We start from the raw sequence: 14,597 nt of genomic DNA on the forward strand, positions 1-14,597 counted from the left end.
GTGCCGACGCGTTTCGAACGAAAATAAATACGTTGCGTTTTGGCAATTTGATTTCATATTTTTCTAGAATGCTTAATTGAACGGTGAAATTTTTTAAAATTTCTTTTCATAGCGTCTGATCATCGTGAGCAGAATAAAAGGATTTATTTAAAATAAAAAAAAATATATATATAATATTTGTCGAAAATTTCGAGTAAGAAAAAAACAACATTTAACAATAAAATACAGGGAACCGATAAAATAAATATCAGTTAAATCGCGGTTAAAAATTCAAACAGAAACGTTACCAAAATTTTTATTTGTTCTGCAATTTTTATTTTTCCACGTCAAATATATTTCGTAAAATATTCAATTGGATCTTGACAAGTGACATAAACATTTAGCAATATTGGCATCGCTTTTTGTTATTGTTTAACCGAGCATAGCCGAGGGATAGCTTCTGGCATTTTGTTAAAGTTTTATCAAATGATCACTTGATTCGACGTTTTATTTCCACGTTCATCCGTAACTGTGCTCCGACGTAAAATGCACCCCGCTTTTTGTCGTTACACGGATCCATAAATGAGATCACGCGCGTTTGTACAAAAAACGACACGGATTTAAGTTCCAGAATGCCATCACATGAGAATGTATAAATAGTGAAAAATCTCTAACAACGAAGACCGAGATCCAAACATTTGATGTACTGTTCTGTTCATTGAACACGCTACGACTATACAATTTATTGTCTATCGAAATATTGATTCAGAATGAATAGTGTTTAATGTCGTATTAAAGTAGAATCGCGTCACGAACGAAGAGCTCAAACGCGTAATATCATCGCAATAATTCAATGAAACGTGCAAAATGATCTGCATAATCGGAGAATAGAGCGGTACGGAAAGTGGCGTTAGGTAGGATTGATTACTTCCAGCGTGATATGGCGCGCTTATTTAGCATCCATCACCATTTGTTTTCTTTCGGTGTAGTTCAACAAACCCGCTCTAGTCTGATAATAGTTACCATATCGATGTACATATGCTGTTGACTCGCGTGAATATGTATTAACACGGAATCCATAATTTTAGTATCGCAAATTATCCTCTACCTATCGAAGATAGACACTTCTATGAACGGAAATAATTTATTCCTTAATCAAAATTCGATTTTATCTATTTGATTATGAGAGAAAAGGAAGTAGGAAGCAGTCGAAAATTTTGTATTCATCTTGTGAAACTTCAAAGCAACGAATCTTAACCCAAGTTGATCTAATATCAACGATCGATGTGTTAGAATTCAATGTATCAGAAATTCAACAGATCTTCCATATTATTTTTCAAGATATTTGTTCCTCGAAGGATTAATCCGCTGGAACATAAACCCAGTGAACGTAAAAATATACTTCTTCGAGAATCGCATTACACGCTTCTATCGAAGTTCAACAGGCTCGAAAAACGGCGACATGTATGGGAATTACGGTTTGATCGATGGTTACAGGCATTTCAAGGTGGCGCGTAATATGCTCGCGAATGGAAAGGAGGGCTGTATTCTACTCGATTTTCCGAACCGCCATACGGCAACTTACCCCTTCGAGTCCTTACAACCCTTGTCTGATCGCAACCCCTCCCTGGTGTGATTTTTAATGACCGCTGTTAGGATCTTTGTCTGTGACAAAAGTAGTAGCTATCGCCTCGCTACTACGACGATTTATGAATGAAAGGGAAATATTGCCGGTATGTATGAAAACCGGCGCGAATTGAGAGATCTATCGCGTTGACGGGCATAAAACATTTATTTGCTCGGACAATACGTTAAACAAACACGACCATTCGGTAAACTTGCTTACGCGTTATCTGGCCGTCGCGTGACTACAGCTGTCCATCACGGTTGACAGCATTATTCGCCAGATTCTATCGCCGATATCGCTTCTATCTTCCGCAAGATAATCATCGCGGCCATTGTTAATTATCAATATATGATCGACCGCGAGGGAACTTCGAAGAATACCATGAATATTTCGCGACCGAAAGCTGATAGCTTGCGGTAGTGGAAAATATTTTCAGCGCTGCAACGCTGGAAGTGACGCAGAGGACAGGGTAAACAAAGAAACGTCAAACGAATGATTGGTACATGACAAACGAGAAGACAATCACAATGCACCAGGCTTGAAAAATCAAGCGAAATGCGGAAATAAAAATTAGATATACGCAATAAGAAAGATTAGACGCGAGCGAAATAAAAGGTCGTCCAATTTTCCAATGGGGGTCCTTCAAAGACAGCCGGCACATGTTTCTGACATGGTCATAAACAATATCAACAACCATCGTCGCCCCCATTCGTCTTTTCAAACACAATTAGATCCTTTCCAACCAGGTTGGAACCTTTGATCTTCATATCCGTGATATATGAACTCCGTGTCACGTTTATCGACGTTAATCGTTCACTCTCTCCAGTCTAGAGAAAATATTTTCTTTCTACGACGATAAAGAACTCGATCGTGGGTCGTGTTAAGCTAGAATTTCCTATAAGCGTCAAACATATGTCTCCGGATACTTTTAGTTTGATACATCGTTCACACAGGAAGATTTCGTGTCAGTGTGAAGCGGTCGTATTACGACAAGTACATTGAAGAAGTATAATATTTAAACGATCTTCATCTGTTACATTCACACCAAACTATACGTCCGACACTTGTAGACTATTCCATTTATAGACACTGGAGACTTATGTGTAGAACTTTGATATAATTTGTAACTCGATCAATATATCTGTTTACTTCGAAAGGCAACACGGTACTAGAATAGATGTGGAAATGTCGGGCAAACCGATTGTCCGCCTCCTGTGAGGTTTCTACGCACAAACACCATATTTTACAGTATCAATCATAGAATGCAATAAACGGGTCCAACGAAGGAGAGAGCAGCGTTACGTTGCTAAGATACAGAATCGGTTAATGGCACTATTATGTCTAGGCTGGCCAAACTCTAGCGAGGCAGGGGCCACCATGGGGGTGGCTGACAGAAGGGGTGGCAGGAAGGGTAGACGGTTGGATGATGTCGTCGCAACGTGCTACCAGCTGTGACTTATGACGTATCACGGCGAACGAACAACGCCAGGCACCCTGTTGGTGGGCTTCAAAACTGAGCCTCGCTCGTTCAATAAGCCATGATTTATCGAGAGGCGCATTACGTGCAAGCTTTAAATTCTTTTTTGTAGTAATAATACACCGGCCAAGTGTGTTCCAAGTATATAATACAAAGAAAAGAGAACGACGATGAAATCGTAGAAATGAGAAAATAACTTATAACTATATAGCGCGAGATTAATTCGGGGCAAAGGTGTGTCGCGGGCGAGTTCCCGAGAAACTCTCGACACCGATTCTAAACCGAGTTCGCTTTGATTCAGCGCGATAAATTCTAATGGTACACGATGAACGATAGGATTACGTGACATGGAACGAAGAACGGCCAGGTTAGTAATCAACGAGATTTTAGTTGCTTCCGAGAATTCGTCGCGACGCGAATTAACAGAGACGGGGAAAAGCTTCGCGCCGTGATATTAATGCATTACTTTAATTATGAAATATACTGCGACTAGAGAAACGTTACTACGATTAAGTAAATAACCCGTATTTCATTATTACGCTCCTAATGCGACGAAACGTTACGAGCTACATACATCGGCCGCATTAACGTAACGAAATCGCTGACGAGATATACGACACGTGAAAATCTCGCGATGAATCATAGTCGCAAGATTAATTACCCTTTCGCTGCTACGTTTGCAATAAACATTACCTGATCGTTGATCAGAAGACATCAATCTTGATTCGGGGATAAATGAAAATCTAAAATTCTTTCAACGACAGAGTTCGAGAGGGATCGCGTTCAGACGATAGTCTAGTCCAGTCGCGAGACATTTTCATTATGGTATATCATCTCGCGACGCTGCGTGATCCGATTATAGCAATTCTCGCAGACGAATCGAATCACGGACGGAAATAAATTTTCTGTTCGATACGATCGTCTTTACCTACGTTCGTACGAAGGGTGATATAAAAACGGCAGCGATACTGGAATATTATCGGCAGATTAAACCGCCGTTCATTTGCACGTCTGCTACTTGAAAAGTAATTACCTCGTTGTCATCGACAGACCACCATTGAGCCACGGGGAGGCTCAACAGCTGCGAGGGTGAACCTCTTCATTATTTTCCAATACCTTTGCACTCGAGGCTGCTATCTCTCAGAGCATAAGTGCCGGCTTTATATTCGGACGAACGGGTAAGAGTTTCGAGAAATTAGCTGAACAATTATGTATTATATCCCGTTGCTCGTGAAAACAAGTCCCTTCGAGCGTGATTCCCGAGTCTCGATGATCTCTTGTCTCATCCCTCCTAAAATTGCCAAAATAGGGATCGAATAAAAGAGAAGGAAAATCGACGAAATAGATATTTACAAATATTCAATCCACTGAATATCCATCGAAATGGAAAGTTGAACGTACGCGGGAGATAAACTGAATCTCAAAGTTTTGATAAGGAAAATATATTCAAATATTTTTATAGGTTTAAAAGCGGCTTTTATAAATCATTGACGAGCATTTTAACAGCTGTTGAGGAGAAGTTGTTAATCATATCGCGTATATAAGTATCAGTGACCGTGTTTATATTCGCATTAGCAATATTAATAGCCATAATACCTGCAAATAATCACGAACAGAAATAATGGATTGACTAATCGGTGTTAGTAACGCAATTTGTAAACCAATATACTAAAATAAACGGCTATCCCGTTCAGTTAATGGAAACAGATCCGCTTGAATTTCCAAATGAAGTTGGAGATAACTAAGGTTTGGTAAATAGCTATACATAATTAAACTGTTAATTAATAAAAATAAAATGAAATGTGATAGAAAACTACAGCGGAACTTCCTTTTCTTATCCTTTCCTTTTATTTTTCTACATTCTCTCGTTTTAAGCCAAACACAACTAAGTTAATATTAATGCATACGGTTTCCGACTTCAGCTATATATTTAAAAAGATTCGTCACTGAAAATTTAAAAAACCTAATATATCAATTTTTCGTAAAAGATTCTCCGTAAAAAAGTATAATCCTATCCCTAAAAATTATTAAACAAGCAAGTTTTGACATCATACATGTAAATTTGTACAACAACAGACAATTTGTGAGAGACTAGAGAAACATTATGAAGAGCCGTCGTAACTCGTGAAATTTCAGACAAAGCTAGTGTGCTTCAACACTACGCCACGTAACATAATTCCGGATTATCGTTTAACCCGTTAATTCGGAAATATGGAGCGAATTGCGTCAATGGGGAGGGGCTGAAACTTCTCGCAAAGTTCTCTTGTTTTTCGCCTACGCTCGCGATAATTCTTCAGCGAGGATTATGTGCGGTACGTCTGTGTAAATCGGAACGTTTCTACTGTTCCCAAACGGTTCGAGCCTTACTCTCACTCTCCTACGCGTTCTCGCTGTGTGTTATCCCTACTTCAGCTTTCTTATCCTCTCTCTCTCTCTCTCTTTCTCTCTCTCTTTTTCTCTCTCTCTCTACCTACCTAGTAAGCTCGTTCGAGCTTTCTCTCGTTGCTGAGTAAACGCTTCAAACATGCACACTTTGAAGTCGGTCGCTGGTTAAATAGCCCAACGGCCAAAGCAGCCGTGCGCACACCGCGATGTTTTGATTCGAAACACCCTCAGACTGTATTTAGAAGAGATTGCACGTTTGAACGGTGGAGATTGCCGGCTTCCCGATTATTATTAGCACGTTTAAATAGAACACGGTCCAATATACGCGATAGGTGTGGGAAGTGAAAGGGTAAACGTGACCGATCGCGCGACAACCGGTATTTAACTGATACAAAATCCTGTAATTTCGTACGATGGGAAACTAGAACTGAAATCAATGTCTACGAGCGTCCACGTGCATACGAGATATCGTTAACGGATATTAAGATGAGAATAGAAATTATAGTTGGGAGAATTAGTTGAGGAAATTGTAACTGTGAAACTGCAATCGGCAGAGACGAGCAGAGTTTGGACGATTAAAAATCTCGGTACAACTGGTTATATCGCAAAGCAACTGCTGTAGCAGAAAACGGGGTGAACTGGTTTTCGTACGATCAGCAAAGTTAAGCTACAGTGAGCACGGTTTAGCTTATATGCTATAGAATTACATGGGTGACTATTTGGAAACTCTGTGCTCTATGCTCGGTGAATCGAAACCCATTCTAAATTCTACGCTCTCCGTTAAAACGCCAATGGAAATTGATATCGATTTACACAATGAGAGAAATATCCAATGAACGATGAATTTTACAAAAAATATAGACGAAGATTTCAGCTTAATCTTATTATGATATTATTTCAAGTTCCTTCCGCCTAATTTTGCTTTCGTTTCTTTGAAAATGTTTCCTTATTCGTGAAAAAAGTGAATTTTATATTTATGATCTAAGTTTACATTATGTGTTTATGTTTGTCTATTTGAATTAAAGAGTGTATTAGGAAATAAGAAGCATGATTGAAAGAGATCTCAGAAATATTGAGAACAATTCGAATGCTCAATCCTACACATAATTAATTTCCATTTTCAGTATTTCCGAAAGATCCTACATATGCAGTATTTACTTTTACTCGCAGTCAACTATAAAAGAACTCGCACAGACATAGTATTGTTACCAATCTGAACTCTCCCTCGCCAAGTGTAGCACATAAATGTCGTTAAGAAAGAAATTCGATTAAATCACTTGCCTGACAGATTCTTTTGAAATCGCTGGTACGACATTAATATGCCGCAAGCGTAACGAGCACGTCGCGAGATAAGATCGAATGATGCATCCCATGCTTTAAAGCCGCAGGACCATTGCATTCGAACGCAATCGCGGTCCTTTATGCGTCCTCTGATGCGATTAGATGAGAACGAATAGTTGTTTCGTGTAGGGTACTTGAACTACGAGGGACGATCTCTTTGTGGGGAAGTTTATCGCGTAAGCACAGAATAAAATGACATTGTGAATTTTACGAAGACTGTAATTTAGCCGTTGCCTCGATGCACAATTATGTTTTCAGGCGTAATACATCACAAAACGTGTATTTTAGAGCGTGTAAGTACAAAGATTTCTATATTATTAAATCGTATTAATTATTAAATTATATCATCAGGCAATTTTAAATTAAGATATAATTACAGTAATTGACATCCATAGTAAACACAATGAATCTTGTTTATTAGTCGTATAATACACGTGAAAATTTAATAAACGGCTACATTACTATTTAATTAATAAATTAACTGGCACTCTCCAATTGCAATTATGAATGACAAAAATAGACGATGAATTATTTGAATAAATTAAACTCGATTGAAATAACCACCTTCATAAGTGTTTGCAAATATTATCAGATGTATTCGAAGTACACGTCTCGTTCAAAGATGTAGTTATTCATGTTTTCTTGCCGCAGCAGATCACTTGACCTCGTCGTTGCGCAACATTTACAAAGGAAATCAGTGACCTCGAAAATAGAATTTCATTTTTGTGATCAAAACGAGAGCTGAAATGTGTGTAGACACCTATCTCGTGTTTATTAATCAATTTCCCGTGTATTTATTATTCATCGAAGGTTTTTCTTTTATTTCATTCGTTTACTCTCTTATCACTTGAAACTGATCGAAATGTGAATGTAATAAATAGTTATACAATGATAATGAATTAAATAATTCACAACATATTATTGGAATACACGAATAAAAGATTCAATCAAAATCTTAAACGTGATTAAAAATACATGCAATTGCAGGAATTTATTAAAATATTCCTTCAAGCTTATCAGGTATTCCTATAAAATCGGATTTATAACAAACAAGTACTTGCGAGAATTATGCAATTGTTTGCACAAACGGCCCATATTTAACAAATTACATTCTGCAAGCTCGATTATTTCACATTACACATGTATAATGTTGCATGATCAATGCTTTAATGAGAGTGAAGTTTCATTAAGAGTATTAAATACTCAATTGCAATCTTCTGAAATCTGTTTCCACGTGATCGAATTAGTTGTCTCGTTAAGCGCAAATGCAATTTTCCGCGCTGAAGTTTCGTGCGGCGATCGTGGTAAAATTTTTGATAAAATTAAAAGTTCATTATTCAATGTATGGGAACAACACGGTTCTATAATTGTTTGTTATGTCAGATAATTATTGTTTACGTTTCATTATCTATAGACAAATAGATACGAAATTAATATAATACATTTATGCTAGAAATTAAAACACTGTAATAAAGTTTGCTCTTGACCAATTATATAAAATTTCCTTTCTCTCAGCTAATGAATTTTCTTTTGATGCAATGATAACGAATCCAAATCCAGAATTAATTTACGATACAAAGGCATTAAATTATAAGAGATAAAGGAAAATGAGCAAAATTTTTAAATAAAATAAATTCAAATCTAATTGATAAGTTTACGGATTATTTCCATGTTAGTTTATTTAATATTTCATACGAAGCATACGGAACATCCTATTAATGGTTATCGACAGTTCCAATAAATTCTATTAGTTTTACACCGTATACTCATAAAGAACGGCAACAGGAAGCGGCCGTTATTGCTTACGAGAGAACATCGCCTGTGGAACGTGATCGTCAGACTTTACAGGGCGAAATATACGCGAAAAGTTAGTCTTTTTCCAGCAGAGAAGGCACGAGAAGTAATTTGAAGCGAGATCGAAGCGAAGCTTTGATTACCAGCTTGACTAACGAGACTTCGTCCTTACTAGAAAACGGGAATGGCGGTTCGTTCGTTCTCAGCTACCTATCTCCAGAGAATCGATTTAGCAACGGCAGTACCATCGTACCCTGCCGATTCTTCGACAATGAAAGATCGATTTCACATTTGTAATCGGGCGAACGCGACATCAACTACCGCCTTCACCTCGCAAAGACCGAGAAAAGGAAGGAAAAGAGAAGGAAAAAGTAGTCTAAAGTAGTCAACGCGATCGAAAACGAAGAATTAACGGAAGCCGTTGTTAACTTTAACGTAATCGACGAAACGAGAATTCGGTTGGTGAATTCAACAGGGAGTGTATCGATACGGATCGACGTGCTTCTCTAGCACGCAGCTACGGAGGGAGAACAACTCGAGAGAGGGAACGCTTGAAGATTTTCAAACGAATTCGCCCGACTTCGATAACTCAGTTACAAACTCCGGGTTTCGATTAAACGAAATATCAGAAAACCGTTTGCGTGTGGGCGAGTGCATTCGTTGGGCAACAGAGTCGGGAAAATTCGCTTTTCTATTAAAAAACCGGTGAATATAATTTTCTGAAAGGAACCTCGACATTGGTCAGCGATGCCACCGAGAATTTTATATAGCGACGGCAAAAAGTTTCGTTTGGCTCGTAATTGAATTCGTTCGTGACCAACGAATCGTATAAATATTGTTGCTCGCGAACGATTCGAATATCGAAAATATTTTCATATCCCAAATATTTTTCTTTCCTCGGGAACGCCACGCTCGCATTAGATGCTGTAAAAACCGCGGAGAGATATTCCATCGTGCGCAGTGGAAAAGTTTTTAACTTTTTGTCGTTCTTCGTTAGTAACTCTATGGACGAACGTGCGTCGTAATATACGTTGATACTGCATGTATAATGAACGTGCCAGCCAGGTGTGTGTATCGATTACTTCGAACATTCGGTTCGCGATATTGAAGTAAAAGGATTATGCATATCAATGGCACCAATATTCGGTTACCCGGGTATTCTGACCTCGGCGCGGTCCCAATCCATCGATGAATCGGAGAAGGACTGTAAAAGGTATAAATAGACCAAAATTTCAGATCTTCTGATTATCTGGCGAATGGTTTGAAAACGAAATACGGGAATCGACTATTCCAAAATACTAGTTTTATTTAAGCAGAGTATTACTATAATGCGATTTACGAATATAAATGATCGTCTCCCTATTTATATGTTTGTACTACTATATATACTGTATGACGACAGGCCGGTTTAATTATTGGTATTTGGATCCTGTACTAATGGGTGCAATATTATTTGACGTTGCTGAAATCTGTTTGAAATTAAATGAAATATAAATTCAATTTAAATAACGACAAATTTTTAAAACAAGATAGGATAACAAGGTATACATATGTCTCGTTAAACTTTAATTTGTACAGTTAAATAGAAATATGTTAACAAAAATTTTAATTTGATTTTATAATTCGTAATCGTGAAATGTATGATTGACGATTACTGGAATATCGTCCGTTATATGATAATGAAATGACAATGTTTGTAACATCTAAAGTATTCGAGAAGTAAGAGTCACAGATAAATGTTAATATTACTGAAAATATTTCTCTAACAATTGTTTCTAAATTTTTTGCTTTAAAACGTAAAAAAGAATTGCAATAACTGTCTACATGTTTTTTTATAACACAAACAACCGCCAACTTCCTGCGCGCAAATAAAAATAAAAATACATCAAGCAACACAGTGATTAAACAACGAAGGGAGAAAACAGAAAGAGAAAGAGAGAGAGAAAACCCGTTTAAAGGATGTTGCAGCGAATAATGGAAAGTCTGTCGACGTTAAAGCGATCGACGGAATAAATAACTGATGGTAAGCGCACAAAGCGTGTACTGCGCGACTTCACATGTCCTGTAAAGGTATATACGCAGCGGTTGCAAGGACGCGAGGCTAAAAGGTAGTCACCGTAGGGATATATTCTTCTTCCCTTTCCACTTTTCGTATTTCATTCTCAGTCCAAGCTATGAAAAGCTTCGATGCACGCTGCCCGGGATGGGGCCATTTAATACATAGGTACATATGTCAAGCAATAAGCGAAGTAGATACACTGAAATCTCATATTCGCCCCGAAGCATCTCCACCCTTTCCGCCAGTAGAAAGGATATCATTTCAATAGATGCTACTCGCTCCTGTTCATCGACTGACAATCTCCCATCCACGAATATTGTCCCGTTAGTGTAAAATCAAACGAGAACCTAGGCAACATTTTATCAAGGATCACGTCGATCAGTCACACCGTTTTCTCTGCATCGATTTTGTCACGGTATCCGTTGCTATAAAACCAGCAATATTAACTAATAATGTTCCTGGAATTTTCTGCGATCGTTGACATTAATGCTTGGAATTTTGCGTGATAGAAGTTTCATAAATTGGATCGTTGTTAACGGTGAAAGTAAACTTTTACTCTTGCACATATTTTAGTAGCGCTTTTCGAACAAACTGTTTATACAGGGCTATATGAATAGATGAGAGATATAGTTATGAATTTGCGAGCGGCATATATCGCCGTGTCATCGAAGTAGCTATTTATTAACGAGATGAATATGTAAATGATGTATATTATGAATATGTAAATAAATGGATCCGAACCTTCAATTATCGCTTCGATTGTCCCGAAATAATGTTTTGAGATACTATGAAGAGTTTTAAAAGCATAAGCCATAAAGGTATAAGAGTGTTTAAATAAAATTCATGAAACCATTCTAGAGAATAGTCGTGCAATCTAAGAGATATCGTCAAAGGAACATTTCACGTAGCGCTTTCCTTTTCTGCTATCGCTTACAAAAGAGTCCCAGCAGACTGTCCCAGTTTTCAAAATCACTTTAGATGCTTAAAACCTAATCCACTCTGTCCGTAAATGACAGAGATCCGAGGAACAAAAGCATCGAGATGAATACAAAAAAAGAAGATGAGAACAAAAATGGAAAACGGTACATGGAGGAAAAGTAAACCAGAGGAGACTAATTCCAGAGGAAAAAGGCGAGATGCAAACGTGTCGCCGTAGGCGCACTGCGACATTCTTGGGTAAACACGGTGGTTATAGATAAAAGCTTTCAGGGTTTCCCGGATGTTTTTAAATATAGGTTAGTCTCAAGCATACGACAACGAGAAAATAAGACAAAAGATTCTTCGTCCTTGTTATTCGAATATATTGCCTGGAACCAGCTAGATATCGAAAATCACGTGTTTGGATAAATACTTGAATTCAACATCACCGTATTAATATATTTTTATCCAACGATTGTTTTTTTATGAATTCCACGATTTATTTCAGCAATTTCTGATTAAAATACAATACAATCGTATTCAGTCGAATTCGATTAAAAAAACCATTTTACGAGCAACGAAAAATAAATCCTGCGTGTTATTCCAGGAAAAATTTCTAAATTTATTGATCAAGATATTGAAAAACTTTTTGTATATTTTATCGAGTAATATTTCCCACAATTTATGTAAACGAAGAATTTAATAAAATATTGCTACTTCCAAAGCACGCGTTACCTGCATTTAATATTTGTTTCATTTTTCTAATGATTAATATACATTTATATGTAACGGCGAATTAAAGGATTTGTCGTTTATGTACGATCTCTTAATTAACTCAGGTAGCTTATATTTTACGTGTTAAAATTTCTCATTTAACCCCGTGTGAAAGAATCACGAAGCTAAATCGCTCGAGCTCGTTTAAGAAAGAAAGAAAGGTAGGCATGCTTAAGAAGGACTTTCGTTTAATTAGAAATTTCCATACCTCGAAGATGTCGTGTTCGGCAACGCGTCCCGACTTCCAGCGGCGTCACTCAATTATGCAACGTTAGTGTACCATTTGTGACGGTGTATGATTAATTAATTATGTAACGTAATCACGATAACGCGTTTACACGCCAAAGCCCGTTCCACTTGTACGCACTATCGATGCCGTATCTGGTGAAGAACACTGTTTAGCAACGTTTTCGACGTACCGACGTATCGTTGCACTGGCATAACGTCGCGAGTCACGTTGCATCAAGAAACTAGCTGCACTGTTCGAAACTCCCGCCACGCTCTCACGCGGTTGTTCCTTACACCGGCTGTCACGTAAACATCACACTGTTACTCGACCACAGACACGTTTCGCGATAAATCAGCACGACCTCGTAACAGCGTGTCGCGAACTCATTCTACGAACGCAGCGGGCGCCACGTAGAGAAGAAAACAAAAACAAGAGTCCCCCCCGGCCGGCAGCGACACTCGATCAGTTGTCAATGTCACGAATCAGCAGCGATCTTTGTCTTCGAGAATGTCAATTTCTCGTCGACTGCGTATTTACCGTATACCAGCTTCATGCTCTAATCGCGACTCCATCCACAAATTCGGAATCCTCGTTCGCACGAAGCGTCATAAATCCTCTCAGCGAAATATCGTTGCCTTGTAATCGTTTAGTCCGGAGCAATTGCCGATAGACAGTACTGAAGCATGAATACCGCGAGAACTACACTGAACTTAACCTCGATTCGAGTTCGTCGTAGAACACACACTCGACGTTCGACAAATCCGAAGGCTACGGTGTGGCGAATATTCTCGTGACGACGACACTTCGCGACACGATGTGCACATGTGACCGTACCGAAAGTGGGCCACTCGTCGAATTGACCAGAGAAACGGCACGAGTAAACCCGCGCGTTATTATTCGTCGTTCGATAACGATTTCGCGAATATATGGCTCAGCGCAGAAGCAAAAATTCGTAGGCTTTTGTACGATCGTCGAACGACGAAATAGCAAAAGGCACGGAGAGAAAAGGCGCGGAAACCCTCCGCTCGCGAAACGGCCCGGTGACTGAATCGAGCGATGGACGAGGGACGAGCGACGAGGAAAACAGGCGAGTCTGTCGAAAGGGTGGGGGTAACTGGAAAGGGTGGCTGAAGATACACCCATGCTTTACGCATGCGTATACCGTTCCTTATTCCTTCTCGCTCCTCGTTCGACTGTCCTTCACATTTTTGTTCTCGCTTCCGTCTACGCGGTTACGCTCGTTTCCTCGCTTCACCTCACTCGCACACCTTCTTTCTCGTCGTTTCATCCTGGATCGTCTTTTCTCTAGCTCTCTCTCTCTCTCTCTCTCTCTTTCTCTTGATCACTCTTCGTAGGCGCACACGGGGTTCTTTAGGCTCGCTACGTGCCTTTATTACTGGCCATTATTTCCCCGGAATGTTGTTAACCGTAACACTACGAAATGATAAATTAATTTGTTCTCGTAGCGGCCTAGGCGGGAAAGTGTATCACGCCAAGGAGGGCTCTGCGCACGTTTTCATAGACGGGGAAAGTTATAGGGTGTGCGGGAAGATACAGTCGCGAGGAGGCTCGATATTGCCGACGAAGGCTCGAGTATTCTGTCGATGTTACGTTTCAATTTTTTTCCTCGAATTCGCAGCTCCGTGAATGGATTAATTCGTATAATGAATTTCGTACGTATATGAGTTACAGTATAAAATACAGGAAAGTATAAGAGAAAAGTTGAATATTCCACATAAAGTTTGTATAATTCAGTTTGTAGATTATATATTTATTTTGTATTTATTTATGGTTACTTGAAGTTTGCATGAAAATTCTGATGATATCTTGAACATTAATTTTTTATAAGCGTTAGTTATGAAAAAGCAAGAAAATTTTGCATGGAACAAAGTAGATTATTTAAACGAGACTGCTGTGCTGCCATGTGAAATAAAGATAAGAGTACTTTTGCCGAAATAACATAGAAAAAGTAACTGTGTACTGTAAGAAGGCAAGAAGATATAAAAATTATCTA

At 38.5% G+C, this 14,597-nt stretch overlaps 1 protein-coding gene across 3 annotated transcripts in view; it reads right to left on the bottom strand.

Moving 5' to 3' along the window:
- The window catches only part of LOC126915887 (semaphorin-2A), a 558,427-nt gene that overhangs the window by 448,629 nt on the left and 95,201 nt on the right, over positions 1-14,597 (bottom strand). The window contains exon 1 of one of the 3 annotated variants that reach the window (XM_050721019.1): positions 12,563-13,627. The exons of the other annotated variants lie outside the window; for them this stretch is intronic. The gene's annotated coding sequence lies outside the window, so the exon portion shown is untranslated. Of the gene's footprint in view, positions 1-12,562; positions 13,628-14,597 lie in introns of those variants that run through there. 3 annotated transcript variants of the gene reach the window in all.

Source organism: Bombus affinis, chromosome 4 (genome assembly GCF_024516045.1).
Source record: "Bombus affinis isolate iyBomAffi1 chromosome 4, iyBomAffi1.2, whole genome shotgun sequence".
Classification (NCBI taxonomy): domain Eukaryota; kingdom Metazoa; phylum Arthropoda; class Insecta; order Hymenoptera; family Apidae; genus Bombus; species Bombus affinis.